This window comes from Leptonychotes weddellii, chromosome 4 (assembly GCF_054177405.1).
Source record: "Leptonychotes weddellii isolate Sample4059 chromosome 4, ASM5417740v2, whole genome shotgun sequence".
NCBI classification, from domain to species: domain Eukaryota; kingdom Metazoa; phylum Chordata; class Mammalia; order Carnivora; family Phocidae; genus Leptonychotes; species Leptonychotes weddellii.
The window spans coordinates 151,941,972-151,963,197 of record NC_138372.1 but is presented as its reverse complement, the minus strand read 5'-3'; the positions used below and the strand labels follow the sequence as shown (position 1 = coordinate 151,963,197).

Genomic DNA, 21,226 nt, shown 5'->3' with positions numbered 1-21,226 from the left:
GTAGAAAGAGAATGGGTTTGGGCAGGCTGAAATATGAATGTAGTCTGCATTACTTACTAGTTAAGGGAGCAGAAAATAAGTGCCAATTGACAACAGATGTTACCAGAATTTAAACAAAGTGTGAGATCAGGGGCCTTGGCAGCCAAGGAAGGCAAAGGCAAGGAGGTGGAACTTGAACAGGTCTTGATAGAAAGACAGAGCTTAGATAAGCAGACAAAGCGGGAACCCAGACAGAGTCCACTAAAAAGACATATACCAGCTTCTGGTTTCTTTAGAAGCATAGTTTAAGAGCGTTTAGCTAAGACCCAAGAATACAGAATGGACAGGTACCTGGAGGTCCAGCAAGTATTTGGTTTTCTCAAGACCATTTACAAGACCCTTATCTAAACCATATTGCCCTTTCTATATATAATCTTTCCCTCCCTCCCTCCCTCTTTCTCTCTTTATATATATATAGAATGTGTGGTGATGGCTTTCAGGATTTTGCAGAATGAGAAATATCCTATGACTTGATTCAGCCTATTTCCCAAGCTGTTAAGCAACCAATTTAGAAGGTCTGCGACTCATGCTATTAACATCTACAAGGATCATGAATCTATATGAATGTAACTATATTATTTAATCTATTATTATATCATCTATTATTTTTATTATCACCATAATCTCAAGACAGTTCATTACAGCACAAAATGATAACCTCTGTGCAAATGGCTTGACATGTACTTCTAACTTCATATGTGTGTCTAAGCACCACAAGTCTGCAGAATGTTTGCTTTTAATATGTTCTTAAAAGTAAGTATTCAGAGGAGTGGCATTGTATTTAAAGAGAGTAGTCTTGTTATCCATTTTTGGACAATAATCCTTCAAACTGGATGTTTGATAAAAAGAGAAGTCAGATAAGCTATGAGGGAAAGAGAGATTGTTGGATGAAAAGAATAGGGAAGGGTTTGGAGACATCCTAAAAACATGCTCCGCTTGGTGCTGAGTCCTTACAATATTTCTGGAAGATTGACTATGGCATAGTCAGTGTTAGAGGAAGAATGAAAACTATCTGAGTCATATAAATATGTATCATTTCTTTTTAAGATTTTATTTATTTATTTGAGAGAGAGAGAATGAGAGAGAGCAAGCACATGAGAGGGGGGAGGGTCAGAGGGAGAAGCAGACTCCCTGCCGAGCAGGGAGCCCGATGCGGGACTCGATCCCGGGACTCCAGGATCATGACCTGAGCCGAAGGCAGTCACTTAACCAACTGAGCCACCCAGGCGCCCAATATGTATCATTTCTGAATGAACCCATAGATCTGTCTAATGAACTGTTGGCCAGCAGATGTCTTAGAATGTTAAGGTATGGCCTGGAAAATATAACAATATCTGTTACACCTCACCAAAGTAAGACAAGGGAGACCTCTTTTCATGACAAGCATTCTTGGTCGAACGGTAGAGCCAAGGTGGTGTTATCATGGCACGCTCCCAGGACTTACTTCATTCCTGTTTAGCAGATGTGCAGTTGAGGCACAGAGAGATTCAGCAACATGCCCAAAGTCACACACTAGTAAGTTGCAAACCAGTAAGTTTTCCAACTAGGAAGATGGAAGCCCTTGAATAATTTTGCCCATTTAAGCACCACCTCAGAGCAGGTAAGTTCACCTTCTGAAACTAGTAAGTGAGGTGAACATAATTGGCTCGGTTAGCCTGAGCATGGAAAGAGAAGACAGAGGGAAAAGAAGAGACCTAGGAGTTTCTTCAGGGTCCTGCCCAGTGACTGGGGAATCATCTAGTTTCTAGCTCTGAGGTGTAACTTTCCTTTGGAATGTAACAGTTTTTGTGATCAGCCAGTTGCAGGTGAATCAGTCACATATGCTGAGTAATGCTGATGGTTCAGGTGAGTAGATGTTTACTGAGTCAACAACCAAGCTGCTTCGTCTTTGAGGGCAGGAATGTTCACACTCCCTTTTGTATGGAGGACACAATAGGTAGCTACCAAATATTTGTGGAATCAGATTGACAAGTTGCTTGGGTAGCATTTCTGTTGGAGCTCACTAATAGGAGCTGGGGAGAACCGAACACGGAAGAACCCTAGTGAAGGCAACGTGGTACAAGGTGGTCCATTCTGTACCACACCCAAGAGGATTTAAGTGCTAAAACATGAAAAGAACTTGATTCTGAGGAAGCTCACTTAAAAGGTATAATTTTACATTTAATGGAGTTGCCATTTTTTTTCTTCTCTCTGTTATGTGCCAGGTATTTAACAAATATATCATTCATGGCTAATTCCTTATGAGGTGTGTATTATTAGATCCATCATATAAACATGAAAATTGAGACTCAGAGGTCACACAGCTGAATTTGTCCACAATCTTTAACTGGTGTTTGAAATAGCGTCCAGTGGACTCATAATTTTAAATTCATTCCACCATTCCCTTGGCATCTCCTACCAGTCGTAGATTAAGGACCCAAAGGCCAAGGTCCTGAGAAGACTGTAGACATTGCATCTTTCAGGGAGGTTGTGGAATTGGGAAGTCCCCACATATACATGAGATTAGAGTGAAGTGTGAGGCTGGTTTAAAAAAAAAAAAAAAATTAGTGAATTCTTGCATGTTTTAGTCACTAAAGAAAAGCCCTGAATTTCTTTCAATATGTGAATGGCTATTAAAAATACAGAGTCAAGACGGGAAGGAAAGTCTTAATGGTACCAGTTAGTTGGGAAAGAGTCCTGTCAAGAATTCCAGAGCTACTTTTGAGCCAAGAGATGTATTGTTTGCCCTCTTACTGGTGCGTCATCCTTTTAAACCTGTAGGAGGCACTGACATGCATCTTCCTAACTATATGAATTGATAGTCTAGATTTTTTTCTTCTGTTTTTCATTTTCAGAAAAAAATATTATGGCATTCCTTTCCTCTCCTCCACCAATAGTAATGTTAATATTGCTAGAACAACTTTAGATGAGACATATTAAGAGACATGGAGTTAATATAACAATTTGATTTTACTGTTTAATTTACATGTAAATCTCTAGGCGAGTTCTCATCATTTAATATTTACTTAAAATATTTACTTTTATACGTATACACAGCACTTGGTAAGAATGCATTTAAGATGAGTATTGATTTATTTGGTTTGTTCTTTAGTAGATAATGCCATCTGTATTGGAATGAGTTAGAAGGGGGTCATTGTATCAGCTCACTCTTCATCCCGAAGAGTATATTGGTGCCATGTCTTGACACCATTTTCTGTACTTTGACAGTGTATGGTAGCTGGATGTTGTCAAAATAAATAATTATTTGTAGCTGGTTTTTTAGATTCATCTCTAATGTAGCACTCAGAGGTAAAAAAAAAAAAAACAAAAAACCTCAGGAGACCTGTATTAACTGGAAAGCCACTTTTATGTTGCATTTCGATCCATTTAAGCTAAAGCTGATTAGCACTCTTTGAAAAGTGAATCTAAATCCTTGTGCTAATCAAGGGAAATTGAGCCATGTTGTTACTTTGGAAAGCCAGAGAGAAGAATGGATGTAATGGTAAGTTTCTTTTTTATTAATCATGCACATACAGCTTGGTTCCGTGCCCACTCCCTTCCCCAACAAACCCCTCTCCTAAGTGCTTGTTTAATAAAGTAACCCAGCAGGTGAATATTTAGGTGTTAGTGGGGATTCAGATAGTTTCATTTCAGTGCAACAGGGAGAATAGAAAAGAATGGAGGCAGGGGCTATTTCCAGCATGCTGTTAAGGAAAGTGTGCAGACTATTATACATTAAGGACACAATGGTAATTTGAAGCATGATGTGTTTGTGCATTTGGTGCATATGTTTACTGTAATTAGTGGCTGTTCATCCTTGGGTGCTGTTTTAAAATGAAGCTTTCATTATTATTCAGGTATGGTGGGGCCGACAGATGATTGCAGTTGCTATTGAAAAGATAGTTTGTTACTGACCAAAACAGGGGGTGGGGGGGCATGCCCTGCCTCTCAGGGCCCCATGGGGAAGCACCTGGGTTGGTCAGGAGGTAGAGGGAAGGAGGGGAAAACATGGTCAAGAATCTTTCTTGTGGTTTCTGTTGGAAGGAAGGAGTGAGGCAGAGTAAGCAGGTTTAGGGTTGGCTAATTTTAATAATTTCAGCCAACTCTGGAACACAGGGGCTACCTCGAGTTGTCTGGTACTCTGCCCTTGGGGTGATTAAAGCAAGGGAATAGTGGCAGGAATGGGGGGTACAAGTCTGATAGAGGAGGTGGTGGGGGTATGGGCTCTGGACTGGTTGCTTTGCATACGAAAGACACACTCAAACTATTTCCTATCTCTAGGAATTAGGGGGCAGACAGTAGGAAGGGGCAGGCCTTCTAGTATCTGTAAGACCCCAGATGTCAAAAGCATTGGAATAAAACAACTTGCTTAATACAGGTGGTAGGAAACTGATGGCCCACCGCACACATTTGGCATTCATGATCACATCTAGGAAAGTCACTCATCTGCGTCTGCCACCTCCAAGTGGGTGCAAATGCCAATAGCTGGACAGGTGGAGGTGAGGGGGCGAGGGCGGTAAACTTGACTTGTGACTAATTTCACTCTTCACCAAGCAGTGACTCCAAGGAGATACTTGCTAATCCCTTTCTGCCTTAATGGGGGGGGTGGGGGTGGGCAGGGGGACTCTTGTGAATGCCAGACACCTCTGTCTTCCTGCTGTCTAGTATGGAGCAGCTGATGCCAGGGAATGGGGTGGAGAAGTGAGAGGGGCGTATGATAATATTTACTTTTATTCTTTGCATGCTTAAACAGATTTAAAGAATTTTCAGAGCAGAATCTTGTTTCAAGTGTATGGCTATTTTTTTCAATTAGAGTCACTTATTAACCTCTACTTTCATAAATAGAAGCTCCTGAGTCTCTTTGAAGATGCAGAAAAAAGATTTACCACCCCCTCCAACCCTCTCCAAGTCACCAGTGCTACTCAAAGCTGGTTGAGAGAGTTAAAAGCTCGGGTTGTGAAGGCAGAAGCAGATTTGCACCTTCGTGGCATGACCACTTTGATGTCTTTTTACAGAGAAAGTACCGCATGTAATCCAAAATATTAAATGTACGTTCAAGACTGACTGCAGTTTACCTGCTAATGCTGTCCCAGCGATGTCTGGCCTAGATTCCAGCTGATCTGTGGTCCCCGGGAAGACAGCTGCATAAAGCCTAGCCCTCTTAAAGACTTCTCCAGGGTGTGCACTCCATTGTAGCCCATGCTTAGCTGGGGGACTTTCCTAAGGATAGCTCTGGTTCGTGTTAGTCTAGTTGTATGCTGTGAAGGTAACAAGGATCTAAGAAAGCCAGAAAGAGAAGTGGTATGGAGAGAAGTGCCTTTGGAAGGGAGCGTGAGTTAACTTAAGAGTTAGTTAGCTCCTGGCTTTCAGAATTACCAGTGGGTGTTTCAAAGCTGTGATGATTTTGATGGGATGTTGTTGTTGCTTTCACTAACAGCGCCATCCCAAGGCAATAAGAATATAAGCTCTGTCTGGTGAAGAGTAGTTCCTGAAATTATTTGAAAGTGGGTTGTAATCTCAGGAATGGTAGTGCAGAGTCCAGAAAGAAGTTTATAAAGGAAGTGGATGTTGACCAGATGATGCCAAACAAATAGAACCTTAAAAGTTGATTTTTTTTTTTTTTTTCAAACACTGGGTGCCCAGGACCACTTTTTAAATATCCTAATATTTAAAAGGCAATTCAAGACCATTTCTTAGGTGTGATTGAGGACAACATGCATACCTTTGGGGTAGGCTAACTGGATTAGAAGCCTTCACTGAAAATGGAGTGTTGTAGTATTTAGTTTTCTTTGCTTTTTTTTTTCTTCTTTTTTTAGTCCTTCATATATCATGGGCTTAGGCCTCTCTTTCTCCCAGACAGAAAAACCATTTTAAACAAAAGTATAATGGCGTATCATATTTTTATACCCAGAGCACCTAGCACAGTGACAAACACAAAGGACTGACTGCATGACCCTGCCTTGGAGGAAATGAGTTGACTTACAGCACCTCTAAAGCTGCAAAGTAATGATCCGTGTCTTATTCTACCCTGAAGACTTTACTGAGGCTAACTGGGAATTGGTAGAACCGAGTATTGATTGGGGTGGAGGATTTTTTTTTTTTTTTTTAGGATTTTATTATTTATTTATTTGCGAGAGTGAGAGAGAGCACGCACAAGCAGTAGGGGAGAGGGAGAAGCAGTCTCTCCGCTGAGCAGGGAGCCCCACACAGGCAATCCCAGAACCCTGGGATCATGACCCGAGCCGAAGGCAGACGCTTAACCGGCTGAGCCACCCAGACGTCCCTGGGGTAGAGGATCTTAATAGCGGTGACATTAATAGACAATAGGAAATTAAGGCGGGTTGCTAGACATCTCTCACCCTGCCCAACAAACAAACAAACCTGCCACTTGCTACTTAAAATAAACTAACAACAATAAAAATCCAGCTCACTTGGTTTTATCTGGTTATAGTTTCCTCATAGGCTTCAGTCTTGAGGTAAGTATTAAATGGCAAAAAATTCCCATTAGGCTTATCACTGTTTTCCTTGCTTAATCATATTTCTCAAGAGAATAATGTTTGGGGAAGCTACTTTATGGCAGGACAATCCCAGGGAATCTCTGGAAGGAGACGTGTATTTTGTTGTATTGCCGCCGCAGCTCTAGTTTGGGAGGAGAGGTGGGCGTGGTTTTGTGGTTTCCTTCTTTTCAGGGCAGCTCATTACTTCAACCACAAAATCACTGCCAACCTTCAAAGGGGAAAGAAATATTGGCCAACCTACATTTTCTTTCCTTTTTTTAAGGACAGGCAGTGACTTGGGTTTTTAGAGACCAGCCAGCTTAGTTGCCTTTGGAGTTCCTCAATATAGGCTTTGCAGAAATGTGGCTTAGTTTCCACGTTGCTACAAACCAGTCTCTGCGCTAAGGTTGGCCTCTGTCCTGGAACCACAGAAGTGGTTCGCTCTACCAGTTGACTCATGCTGCCTAACTCCGGTGTCACCATAAAGAACCAGCACCACCCACCAGCTCGTACGGTTGGAAGACAGTGAACACTGAAAGAGTGGACAATGTTGGCCAGCCTCGGTTAAAAACCAAGAGTCATTCATTCATTCGTCCCTTCAACTAGTATTTATGGAACCCCCCAAACTAGCCAGGCATGGCTTGGGGAGCTGTGGATATAGTAATGAACTGGACCAGCAATTGCAGACTTCTTCTTTCTTTGAAGTGTCAGATGGTCAGTATTTTAGGCTTTACCATTTCTGTTGCAGCTCTGCATTTCTGCTATGTTTTGCACAATAGAACCATAGCAATGTACAGCAAGTATTGGCTATGTATTCTAATGAAACTTGATTTATAAAAACAGGCAGTGCATGGCCCATAGTTTACCACCCCTGAACTAGACCATAATATTTTTTGCCCTTGATGAGCATACATTCTAGTAACCTACATTTGATTTCTGCTAGATGGTTATATTTTATAGGGAAGATCTGTTCCTAAACACCTCACCTAATTCAAAAGAAGAAAATTTCAAAACTTGAAAGCTTAGGTGCACAAGGTAAAGGATTCCTGAAATGGTTACAGTGTCAATAAAACCAACCAACAGAATGACTCACAAAAGAGTCAAAACAAAGCAATTATATTTTCTTAAATCCTGCTGACTCATTACTAATTATGATTAATAATTATGGAATATATTTCCCAGATATTAAACATTCATAAGAAAACTAAGTCATCTGTAGATTTGGATGAATTGACCATTCCTTCAGTGCTCTGAAGACAAGATGGAAACTCATCATTAACATCAAAAGTCTAAAGTTTTTACGACTGCTCCATCTAAACTCCGTAAAGAGTTTAAAGAAACAAGATGTTCACAAATTTGGTGAATTCAGCAATTGGTTATTCAGCATGCTGTTTGGTGAAATGGCCTTTCATTGATTTGGTAGCTTGGCAAGTCGATTTTTGGAAGTGAATCTAGAACAGATAAGCATAGTTCTAGGTACATGTGACTTAAAATGCTCTTTGAATTTATCAATCCATTATGAATACATGCATGGGACCAAACTTGCTAGTAGCATGATATTAGTTGTTTAGGTTATAGGGCTTATCAAAAGTTCCTATACGACAAGAAATTTCTTCTGTGATTATGTATAGGAAGCGTTTGCTTCTGGAGTTCAAAGGCTGATTCAGTTCTGGGCTTCTTATAATTTTCCCCCTAACATTTTATTTATAAATTTAACATTTATAAATTCTCAAACATGTAGAAAAGTTGAAAGAATAGTTATGAATTTTTATTTTTTACGTTTCTTTTTAGAGATCTTATTTTTACATAATCTCTACACCCAATGTGGGGCTTGAACTCACAACCCCAAGATCAAGAGTCACGTGCTCTACTGACTGAGCCAGCCAAGCGCCCCATGAATTTTTAATCATAAGCGATAGGCTCTCCATTTCCAAAGCGGCTAAAAGAATACCAGTGCAGATCATTTTTAGGACCGCATCTTTTCAGGAGTGACCAGAGGCTGAACTGAACAATGTCTGGTTCTCCTTTGTGTTTCTTGGGAAAAACCATGAAATATTCCCTTCACCTTAGGTCGCACTTGCTCACTCTCACTTTCAAAGAGTTTAAAAAAACCTTGTGTCTGTTAGGTTTCTTTAAGTGTCACAGAATCCCCATTACCAAGCCTTACAGTAGCTGAAATCAGCACCAAACGTTTTAATGCTGGGTGTGAACCCGGGGGGCTGAATCCTGAAGTTTATTCCTCAGCACATTGCTAAGAAACCAGAAGGGCTAGGATGGCCTTTTGCATTGTTAAGGTATGTCTTTCCCCTAATACAATTCCATTTAATTGCTGCAGAATGAAAATTCAAGAGGTCTGTGTTAGCCCAGCCCCGTCTCCTTCCACCTGGCAGTGTAAAGTATCACGTGGATCCCAGGAAGAATTTACTAGCTGCAAAGTAAAACGCAGTCTTCCACACTGTAATTTCTCGAGTTCCTTTTCCTTCATGTGGAAGGGAATGATTGAGGGGGAAAAGCAATTGTTTGACATCTAACCACAGAAGGAAAAACGAGTCTCCTCAAACTTCGCTGGGCTCTGTTTTTGTTTCATTCTCCATCCAGTGTGCTTCTGGTCTGGTGAGGAATTACGAGGTGAAAGGGAGTTATTTACCTTCAGAAGATTCGGTCACAATTTAATAGTAATCACAAGTTTGGGAAAATTGAAGGATTCGAAGTGTTTTCTACATCTTTTTTGGTAGTTGGCTTCACTCCAATAAATGCTACAACCTACCCATCATTTTTTGTTTTGTTCGCCACTCCTGCCTGTGGGATAATAATAGATTCTTGCCCCATTGACTGGGTTAGCTGCTTTGGCCAATGAAATGTCACCTGTGCCACTTAAGAGGAAAAGCTCTAAGAGCCATCAAATGCTCCTTCTGCCATGAAGCAGTCATGTCCTCGAGGCAGGCTGCCCCTAACCTGGGTGCCCTGGTGCAGATGTGGAGCATAGCCCACGGCTGACCCATGTGGGACGTGTTGTAGGAAACCACTGATCTAGTGCTGAGGTCATTTTTTACTGCAGCTACAGAGCTTCACCGAGGCTGACCGGCTTGCCACCCTTGGACGGGAGAGACTGTTCCTACTTCTCTGGTTCCGGAATGGAGTCATGGAAAGATTATCAACCTGGACTTGTGTGATTGTGGGATGAAGGGAGGGCTTTGAGCCACTGGCCTTTAGGACAATGGATGTTTCTGTGTGCAGTGATTGGTGGCTTTATAATCCTCTTTCCCTTTCCCTGATTCTCCTCAGATTTGCCCTTGAGAGAGTTTAAACGGAGTCGCAAGCAACTTGGCCATCTTTATGCTAGAATACCTGATTTCTAGAGGATTCTTTGTATATTTAATGATGAGATTAAAAGCTTCATGTGGGCAAGAGTTTATTTTCAATGATGGATATCAAGTACCTGGCATACAGTAGATGCTGACCAAACATTTGGTGAATTCATGAACTATGTAATTTACTTTCATTGGGTTTCTGTTTTGATTTTAGTGAAGTATATAGTCAGAATAATCACATTCTTTAACTATGCCTCTAATAGAAAATCAGATTCTGGTTAATAAGTTAAATATTTATTTTTCTCAGTAAATTAATAGACACCACAAGGTTAAGTTACCAAGATTCATAAACCTCAGTTTATTATAACTAAGGTATCATCAGTTGCTTCAAATATTGCCTTTCTCATTTTGGTGAAAAAGTTAAAAAAAAACAAACAAACTGGTAGTTGAAAGGAAAAGTTGATTATGAATAAGTACCTTTCCAAAATAGGAGATTCTGTTTGACTTTGGTATTCTGATAACTGAACTGGATCAGAAATGAAATACACGTTATGTTGTATTCATGGCCCCTCTAAGCCATGCCTCCCATCTAAGGGTGAGGTGCTGGTGTATTTCCGCAGACTTAGCGCATTCACTCCTTTCCTCTGCTTTGTCATCGTTAGGCAGGTTTTAAGTAGCGTTACTGTAAAATTTCCCGCTGAGAAATTTCAACATGAAGAGGTTTTCTGATCTCTTTAAAATAAAATGGTTAAAAATAGACCTTGTGGGAACAGTTTTCCACTTCAAGAACAAAATCCTGCAAAAATGTTTTAATGCAGATTTGGAACCTAATTATTTTTTCTCACCTTAGCTTAGCTGTAGTTGTGCTGCAGTGGGAACAACAAGTCTCAATTTTATAGAATCTGGCCGGCCAGGCCCTCTACTTCCTGTGGGTTTGTATTGAGTTGGCCGTAGCTTGCTTCCCCTCCCCTCCCTGGGGCTTTTCTTGGAGCAGTGGGTCCAACTTTGAAGCCCTACATCGAGTTCCTCATTAATTCACTGACTTCCCCGTATGAGGCCAGCTAAGGCCTCGCCATGTCGGCTACACTGGCCTCTGGTTATTGCAAACGTTGACATCTGCACTGGGCCAAGTTGAAGGACTGAAAGGAGAATAGCATGCAGAAGAGACGGTAATTAAGATACAGTATCCTCCGTATGCTCAGTTGCTAGGGCTGGTTAAATCAAGCTTCCCTGACTTGGTTAGTTTGAGACACCTGCAGGGCCTCTCTGTGACCAGCTGTATCGTTTTCTTATTTTAATGTCATCCCCTTAACCACAGCCTAGGAGCCCAGTGTCTATGCCATATAGTTTTCCTTGTGTTATTGCTGAAGCTGTACTACCTTAATGGGACTACCTTAATAGGTACCTGGGACTTATTACATGCTCAATAAATAGGTGTTGAATGAAGAATGAATGACAGCCAGATAAATGAATCTCCATCTACTGGTGATCAGTCATTGTTTTAATTCTAGGTCTGTGTTCGGTTCTTTACTGGCTATTGGGTCTGTTTCCTGACTGTATCAGGAAAAGGACTCATACAGAAGGTTCTGACTGTTCAGATCTTTTGCAATGAGAAGCTTCACCATGACCCCCATTCATCATCATCATCCTCATCATCGGTAATTATTTACCCCATGCCCTTACCTCTACCAGCAAATAGAAAAATCCTTTTTAAAAAATGGCAAATGATCCCAACTCTGTCTTAGTGACAAGGAATGGAACACATTTCTCTTAACTCCCATTTTGACCACACGTGTGAGGCATTTTTTTAAAAAAAGCGGTTTTATGAGAATGCTTGTTCAGCCTCTGGGTCTAGAGTCTAGTATCTTTTAAAATGAATTTGAATGTTTCTGAAATAAATCGCTCTCTGCTTCTGCCTGTTTCTGTTGCAAAGTTCTCACTTCTCATATGCTCTTTTGCATTCTCTCCTACTGCACAAATGCATTTCCTCCTTTCCCAGTCCTGACCATCCTGTCCCTTTAAGATTCCTGTCCTTTTAAGATTCATTTCAAGTGTCGCTGCCTCTGGATCGGCCCCCCTGGGAATTACATGCTTCTCAATGTCTATGTACCCTGATATACACTGTAAGTACACTTCCAGCATATAGTATTTATCGCCTTTATTGTTGCTGTTTGATTAACAGTTAGATGGTTAGACTCTTAGCTCCTCTAGGTCAAGGCCTGAATATTATTCATCTCTGTATGGTGGGCATCTAGCATGGTACCTGGCACCCACTGGTGCTCAGAATACTTGTTGCATGAATTGAATTGTTTATGTTCTGAAGAAAGCCTCAGCTGGGTGCTTATCATCTTTAGCATCTGGCTTTACATTAGGCAATTGGCTTCTTTGTCGCCGGGGAGGTTTGAATGTAGGGCTTGATTGTACTCGCTGCTGCAGAGCCCACAGCCACTGTCCACTGCTTGTGTGGGCAGAAGGGCCAGACTGGCATTTGCTGAACCGGAAGCCTGACATCCTGGGTCCTGATACCTGTTTGCTCGGTTTCCTCCTGTATTCCCTGTCCTTGTTTTTCCTTCTCCCCTCCACTCCTCTCCCCTAAAGTTGGTGGGGGGAGCTTGGCAACTGATTATTTTGCTCCCTTAAATGTCACAGAAATATAGCAAATGAAAGAGTGACCCTGACCAGTCACCAAACACAGTTGGAACATTGCCTGAAACAGTTTTGCATGTGGAATTAGCAGCCAGGGCTCTGAAATCCTGGCTGCTGCCAGGGCTCTGAAATCCTGGCTGCTGCTTTAGAAGCAAGAGGCTGGAAGGGACCCATACAGAGGCTTTTTCCTTCTTCATCCTTTACCTCTAGCTGATCATTCTACTCAGGTGATTCTCAGCCTGGATATCAAAGCGTAGAGAAGAGTACCACCATTTCTGTTGACAGTTTCCTTAGATGTCTCATCCGTGGAAAACCTGACCAACATCTGAATATTTCCTCTGCCAGCTACAGTTTAAAATCTTTCCCTCTTGCAGCTTCTATATGTAGAAAGAAGGCTAACTCCACTGTAGGATCTCCTAATGCACCACCGGAGAGAAGAAATTCAGGAAATAAAGCAATATTTCCAAAATGCAGTCAGTCACCTGTATCTGTGCTTGGACACGAAGGAAGATGAAAAAGGAATGCATTTACTAGTTTCTATGATCATTAGTATTGGAATCCATTTGGATGAGAGACCTTGTGAGGTTCGTGTTGTCAGTGAAGTGTTGCGTACGTCTTTATGGACACATGAGTAACAGGAGATCAGTTGGTGGGAATGTATGAAAGCTCATTTGCTAATGACCCAGGATAATTGGGGGAAAGGGATAGGGTTTTTATTTTAAGATGTAGTTGGAAAAATCATCAAACTTGTCAGTATGTATCCACTCATAATTATGCATTATGAAATAGTTGACCAAAACTATTTCACACCTCTGCATTCATTTCTTTTAGAAAATAATGGTTACTTGAAATTTGGGAATTTCTCACAGAATAAATTGGACCAACTCATATCCAGATTTACTCAGCCACTGATTAACACATAAATTAATGCTGAGGTTAACAAGGGTGAAGAGGACTGAAGTGTCTGGAGCAGAGGAGATACCTGAGAAATTCACCCAGGTCACTGGTAACCTTACATTTGTTTCCACCTGTGTTTCAGGATGGAGGGAGATAGGCTGTGTGTTATATTATATTAGCATTTTAAACAAACAAACCAGAAATGCAAAGCAGAAATACCAGATGAATCCCTTTCAAGTATTAATGAACTATTATCTGTATATGGATCTCAAAAATCACTCTGGTCCTATGGGCATGCACATCTATAGATACCTCTTTGGTTCTCTTTTTACAAGTGAGAGAGAGGTCAGTGTTGGTATTAACTGTGCTTGCTAATTTTCTCCAGGTCCTTAACCTCTCCCAGTTTCAGCGGAAATTATAATTACCTTCAAAAAGAGTTTTGTATTCAGAGATTTCTCTTTTAGGGAGCTATTTTGAACTGACCAACCCAAGTATTTACTGTAAAACTTCTAAAACCTTCTTTCTTTAACTTCTCCCTAGTCCTTGTACAAAATTCATAATCTGTTATGTAAAATTCCATCTTGGCTTCATTAGCCTTAAACTAGGTATTTCCTTTTAGTTTTTTCTCTACCTCAGTGTTTGATTTTAAGGGCTTAGAAATCTTGGAAATTGAGTGAATAGTAGAAGAATGTATATTACAGAAATTAGACATCAAATTGCATCGTATGATGTTGCCATTTCTTTCTTTTCCATATTGCTCATATTAAAAATAGTAATTTATCTTTTGAATAAAATACCAATAACCAAAAAGCGTCAACTTTTTTTTTTTTCTTAATGCTACACAATTAGTAGCTATCCAAACATCTCGTGGTAAGCATATTAAAATCCACACTCAGTATTTTTAGGTAACAAAAGGTGCATTGAGATACTCTTCATTTTGTAAATTAGGTAATCCCCTTAACATTTGATAGTGTTCCTCTCAATTCTTATCTGTAGCTATACAGTCATTGAGCTGAATAAAATGTTGCAATGTAACAATTAAGAACATCCTTTTTTTTTCCCCTTTAATCCACAAGTTCAGTAAATTATGACTTGATTGAGTAAACAATGTTGCCTGCTATGGTTGCTTTGCTGTAGAACAGAGTTCTGCATGCAAATTAACAACAGTTAGTGATTCCCAGTATGACAGAGCATACTTTTTTATACCTTAAATTTCCCTTCTCCCACCCCAGGAAAACCAATTCAGATAAAGTCATCGTCATATTATCCTTTTTCTCTGATTCCTTGGCCACAGGCAACCATGCCCACCCCAGCACTACCCCGGGGGATACTGAGGAAGCACTGTTAGGAAACATGCTTCAGTCTGCTTTATCACCCCTCTGCTCTCTCAGTTGCACTTAGAGGTGCTTCACCAAAGCATACACAGCTTAATCAGGATGGAGGAAATGCCGGCCCGTTTTCTCATTAGGGGATAGAAATTTTCGTGGACCCGAGTATGCACAATCATTCTTGCATTGGCGTAACCTGCGGAATTTCAGTGAGGTCCTGCTCTGGTGTACTGCATATGGTTCACTGTCAGATAATTTAACACCCAAGAAAATCTTCCTTGAATAAATTAGAATATATTTGCAAATTAATTGGTTAATTAGATTTTAGACATCTCTGGGGGACTGGGCTGAAACAGATGTGTGCAAAAGCCCCTCACAGAGCAGGGGATGAGGGCTTCTTGCTGAGCTTTTCTGAAGGAAGAGTTCTCCTATCACTTGATCCTCTTGCTGGTGCCAGAGTATTCCAATATCTGCAGTTATGCATAAAGCAGCGGAACTACAATTCTGCCTTGGAGTTCATTGTTTTAAGGACATGCTCAGAAGGTGCCATACTCTTCAAATGACTGTACTGTGAAATAAAGTACTAGTAGAGTTGATTCTTTCTTGATTATGTCCGGAAACCATATGGGGATCCAGTTACAACTAAAGAAGGATGCTTTTAAATAATTCTGTAAGACATAGGCGATGCATATGAAAAAACCATTAAAAAGCAAAAGCTTGAGCTCAGGCCTGGGAGTTAGAAATCAGCTAATATTTGTCCTTTAACTTTCATTTTCTTCTGTATTGCTTTACTGTAGAATGGAAACTCAGTTGACATTCCTGTGAGTATTGTTTATAATACATGATTTTTCTAACTGAATCATTAAAGTAAATTTCATTTTAATTTTTTTTTTCTCATGAAGCATTTATGGTGCACCTACTGGGTGCTGAGGTGGATGCCAGACACAAAATAGAATGACCGCAGTCCCTACTTTCAATGGGCTCTCAGTCTCTTGATGCTTCGCAGAATGGTAAAACTGGTTTATATTTGCAGTGGGAAGAGGCAGCCACTCTGGAACAGGTTGCATAACGGGGAAAAAAAAATGCAGAGCTGAAGATTGTTTATAAACGAGCCACAGGTCCACAATTTGGAACTCAACGTTAGCAGAGCCATTGAACTGGTTCTAGAGCGTGCTAGAAATTGGCAACAAATGGAGTATCCAAGATATAAACATCAACACTGGACCTTTCCTTCCTCTTTCTATTTGGTGCCCACTTGTTACATTGATTGTCAGCTCCCTGAGGACACCTTTGTGTCACCTGTGCCTAGAAAAGTCCCTAGCAAACAACAGACTGGCAGCGAATGTTGAATATGAACAGATGCCCAGACATAGCGATTCTCAGCTGTTTGAATAAAGGAGACCCACACCTGGAAAATCATAGGGGAAAATTAGGGGCCGAAGATGGATTTTTAATGGGACCGTGCATCCCGTTTTACCAAGATTTGAGAGATATGTCATATTGTCATAGTTAATTGCTTCAATTTTAGTTTTGCCTACGTGTTAAGAAAAATGAGTCATCACAGAAATAATTTACAAATAATTGGGTCATCTTTAAATGAAGTTTTCCATTTCCTAAATCTGATTTTTATTTTTTTAAGTAAGAAGCATAGCCTTGAAAACACAAAAATGGAGACACCTGGGTGGTTCAGTTAAGTGTCCAACTCTTGATTTTTGGCTCAGGTCATGTTCTCAGGGTTGTGAGATTGAGCCCCATATTGGGCTCCACGCTCAGCAAGGAGTCTGCTTGGGATTCTCCCTCTCCCTCTGCCTCTCTCCACCACTCTCTGTCTCCCTCTCTCTCTAAAATAAATAAATAAATCTTTAAAAAAAACCACAAAAAATGATATTCTCATTTGAAATCAGTCATGCTTTAAGCTTTGGGGGCCATTGCTTCTTGCAATAGATATAGTTTTGTCCCCTCATACTATTTTCTTGTATTATCTCCCATGGTAACTAGTTTTTTCCCTAAAGCTTAGAAAATTAATTCATAGTCTAAAGTACCATTTTATATATATTTTTTTAATTTTTAAAAAATTTTTAAGTAATCACTATACCCAGCGTGGGGCTCCAACTCATACCCTGAGGTTAAGAGTCGCACACTGCACCGACTGAGCCAGCCAGGCACCCCAAAAGTACTGTTATATTCGATTTTATTTTCTCAGAGCTGTGTTATTAACAGCACTATTCACCTAGCATAACCTTATTTCAAGGAGAAAATTTCAACATTCATATACTATATATTTTTTTAAATGTGAGGGACAATAAATATTTATGGCAAAAGAATTAAACTCCATTCTTCCTTTTCTAAACACAATCCATTAAAATGTAACTTAATCAAATAAGATTACTTTAAAATCAGAAACCTATATGCTGGTGGTTTTTATACTTGACATTAAGATAGGAATACCATAAAATGAAATACTATATTGAAAATGGACTTTGTTCCTGCTATGCCGTCCTTCAGTAAGAGCCAATATGGCCAGAAAGAAAGGAAATTTACTGCGATGTTTTATTTTATTTAATTTCCAGTCATGGTTTATGAGGGAGGGAGATAGATGTTTTGAAAATTTCAAAAGTTTCTGGTAATTGAATTCACTTGAGACCCGAACATTCCCATGCATCCTGTACTCTGGAATGAGAACTACCCTTTAGCCAATCCTGAGTGGGTTGAAGAGATAGACTGCTGTTTATGGGCAAGATGGAGCTTCTTTGGAATTTCTGTTGGAATTTCCATTTGAATACCATAGATTGGTAAGTTGGGTTTCTTTCATTAAGTTCTTCCCCATTCTGGATGTGGAGGCAGGCACGGACCGCATTCTGGATGTAGAAACAGGTATGGACAGATTAGTTGAGGGTCACAGAGCAGATCAGAAGACCTGCGCTTGGAGAAAAGCCCTAGCCACTGGATTGGGGCAGACGCAGGATGGGAATCTGCTGGTACTGGCAACAAGTCCAGCCCACCAGGCAGAACATACACAGCAGGGAATGTGGAGTTGTGCAAAAGGTGAGATTTTTGGCAGGCACTTGGCACTGGGGAGGTCCTGAGAGCGCCAGGGCAGGTGAGTGGAGGAAGTCTAGGAACAGATGTATGGAGAGAACGCTTGGCTGCTTTCCGTCAGCTTTAATGTGGTCTGACATTGGTATCAGGCCCTACTTCCTGGGCTAGCATTTTTGGCAGGACTCCAGAATTTGTTCTGAGACATGTTTTCATTGTAACAAACATACCAGTTGTTAGTGAGGATGTGGGGAAGGATATTTTATGTATATATGGGTTTTTTTCCCTACACTATTGCAGATGCTACCAATATTGACCAAAAGACCCTGACCAGAGGAAGCAGCCATATTGGTGTTAAGGATTCCTAGCACCATACCTGGCAAACTGTGGGCTGGGGAATGTGGTTTTGTGCTGATGGCTTATACTTAGATCACATCAGATTGTTCACCCTGGCTCCATTTCCCTGGACCAGAAGTGCAAACAGAGATGCTGTTGGCTAGTGGTGGGTGGTTCCTGGAGCCAATTTCTTGAGCCTGGAATATAAAATATGGACTTGGAGTCTGGAACAAGGGGGGTGGGGGGAAGTCCAGTTATAAGTAGTTGAGACAAATGATTAAAAAGAGCTAATGGCATTGGTTGCGTCCTGAATCCCTCAACTTGAACTCAGGTTTCTCAGGGCTTCTCTCTCAGAGGAAGGACTGGTTCTAGAACCTTGGGTTGAATTAAATTGCAAATGTGGTGGTCATGTGTGTCACTGTGGGGTTTTGAAGACTGCAAGAATAGGGGACCAGCAAACTCATATGCTAGAGCATACAAGTTGATGATTGCAGGTGTGGTGGAAGGTAGGTCTGGTTATGTTCAGAAAAACGTTCAGCCTCCCAATTAGCAGGAGAGCTTTTTTAAAAACAAAAGCTAAGAGAGAAAAGAGGGGGAAAAAAGAAAAGGATATGTTTAGACAAGGTAGGTAGGTTTGAAGGAATCCAAGTCTCTCTGAAGATTGTTACATCCAGCCTTTTTACCTCAAAGCCTCCAATCCAGCCAGGGTGTTGGTGACTGAAAATCATTATTTTATGACCATTTGCTGTTTGGTGGGGTGTGTGGAATAGCTAGTTAATCCCATTCCAATTCATAATGGGCAGGTAGCCAATTCATACAAAACACCTTGACAATCCATACTAATTGGGTTGTCTCCATGGAGCAGCCAAAATTGAATTGCCTGTGGAGATGGAGATGGACGTTTCCGTCCACCCACCCCCTTCTTTCAACTCTTCTCCTCGCCCTGACCGGAACCACCCACCCCCACCCCCACCCCCACCCCCACACATGCACACGTGCACACATACAAAATCTGTTAGAGTGATTTTGCATTTAAATAGCATCATTTTTCCATACATCTTCCTGGGCTATAAATTTCCCCAAGCTTTCTTCCTAAAAGAGGGAGTGGATTAGAGGTAAGGGAAGTAAACTGGATGTCCTTGGGACCTTTTCAGGGTCATTTGTATTGTCAAAGTTGGTTTCATTGCCAAGGGTAGTAGAAGGGAAGTTATCTGTGAACAAAGCAAAATGCACTTCATGTTTTGGATGGCCAAGGAAACAAATTCCTAGACCAAGATTCATACAGCCTAGTAACAGTTTCAGAAAGGTCTACTGACCCACTAAAACTACCAGTCCACAGAATCATCTGCAAGGATGGCTCATCATGTACTATTGAGAGACACCCCCCCAAAAATAGTATAAACATGTAGGTTTATATAACTTTGATAGCTGGATCCTGAATAAATAATTACCCCTTACACCTGAAAGTTGGCTTTATCAAGCACTGCCTACCTCTGCGCTTATTTGATTGGGCATTTCTAAGGGGCAGCTGGGATTCGTAGCATTCCCACCATTTTGTTAAAGGATCTGTTCAGTTTGCTAGCTGGGAAAGTAGTGGTACTTTGTAGCAGTTAAGTTGGAGCTCTGGAGCTGGGCTGAATCCTGGGGTGACCTTGGGCAACCACTTAACCTCCCTGTGTTTTCAGGTTTTTTATCAACCATTCTTGAGATAAGGTCTCTGCTTAATTGAAAATTATATCTTATAATTAAATAATATCTTTTTAATAATCTTCAGTTTTCAATGGCTTAACTTTTGTATACATTTGGGTTTTACCTAAAGAAGGGAAACCTCCATGTAATGATAAGCTGTAATACATTCTTCCTTTATTAATGTGATATTGCCCACACCTTTCTCCCCCCAGCTGAGGGTAAATTAAAGCAGTATAACTCAGTGCAAACATTTGTCAGCCCAAATGCATTTCCAGAGATTCAGTGTGTACAGACACCTGGTTATTTACACAATTTATACAGTGAGTGCCATTATCTCTAGGTAGAATGAATATCTATCGAATACCTGCTTCTAGTAAGCTTTGCTGTGAGTTTTGACAGTCAGAAATACATAACTTTACCCATAATTATCTCTATCTGTAGAGTGTGGCAGATAAGGAATGGTGGGTATGAAGCACTCCAGCCCCCTAGGGTCTAAGAAGGATGAAGGAAATAGAGAAAGTTTTCATGAAGTGTAAAACAAAAGGAAGTCATTTCAAAGTGAGCCCATTTGATACTTTTCTCCGCTCTGGAATCTGAAGGCCTACATACAACTGAATGGAAGATGACCTGATAGGCTTGACCCGGTCAGGGAGGTTTGATTTGAGCCTCCAGGCCTCCATGAAAAGTCAAATGGGAGGTGAAATTTACAGGCAATGCTAACAAAATCAACAAATGTTTGCATGGGGTTCACAGCGCAGCTCAAACACTTCTTCTGGCCTGCAGACTTTCTTTGGGCTTCTGTCGTGGTAATTCATCTCTTATGCAGATGAATGAATACTAGAGGCATGAATCCATAAAGAAACCCCAGCTTCTGCTTTTTATTTATTTTTTTAAGTCTGTGTATCTTTGAAGGGAAGGGAATAAGGGAGGGAATCTCTAGACTTCCCTAAAGAAAACATGCAAGCCTTGGTTTCTTATCACCCATGTGCATAAATCACTAGATAATGTCAAGGATACTTATAATTTAGGATGAAAGAAAAGCGGGTGAACCTGTTCCTCGGTCTGGGAAAGAATGGAATTTTTTTTTTTTTTAATTTCAGATTTTTGTGTTTTTTGCAGTTGGTTTGGAACCTGTACTTGAGAACTTCTGAAAAACATGCTGCTGTAACCTGTTTTTCAGCATTACTCCTCACCCTTTTGAGGGATGGGGTAGGCGTGGAATTGTGTTGCTATTAAGGCAGTGTAGTAAAATTCCTTGCAACTTGTTGCCTATGTAAGAGCTCGGAATACTTTGTAGCTGACCCAGACTAACTGGCAGCAGAAACTTTCCCCAACATGTTAAACAACTTCATCTTTTGGAAAATTGTATCCAGGTAGGAAAGGCTGACAGTGATTTATGCTGCCTCGGCTCTCAGCTCCTTATATGCATATATGAAATACCACTGGGCTCCACAGGGTTGCTTCCAGA

The 21,226-nt window shown here is 40.7% G+C and overlaps 1 protein-coding gene across 2 annotated transcripts in view; it reads left to right on the top strand.

The window, feature by feature from the left end:
• Positions 1–21,226, top strand: part of EXT1 (exostosin glycosyltransferase 1) — a 275,848-nt gene that overhangs the window by 199,807 nt on the left and 54,815 nt on the right. The gene's annotated exons all lie outside the window — the stretch shown is intronic.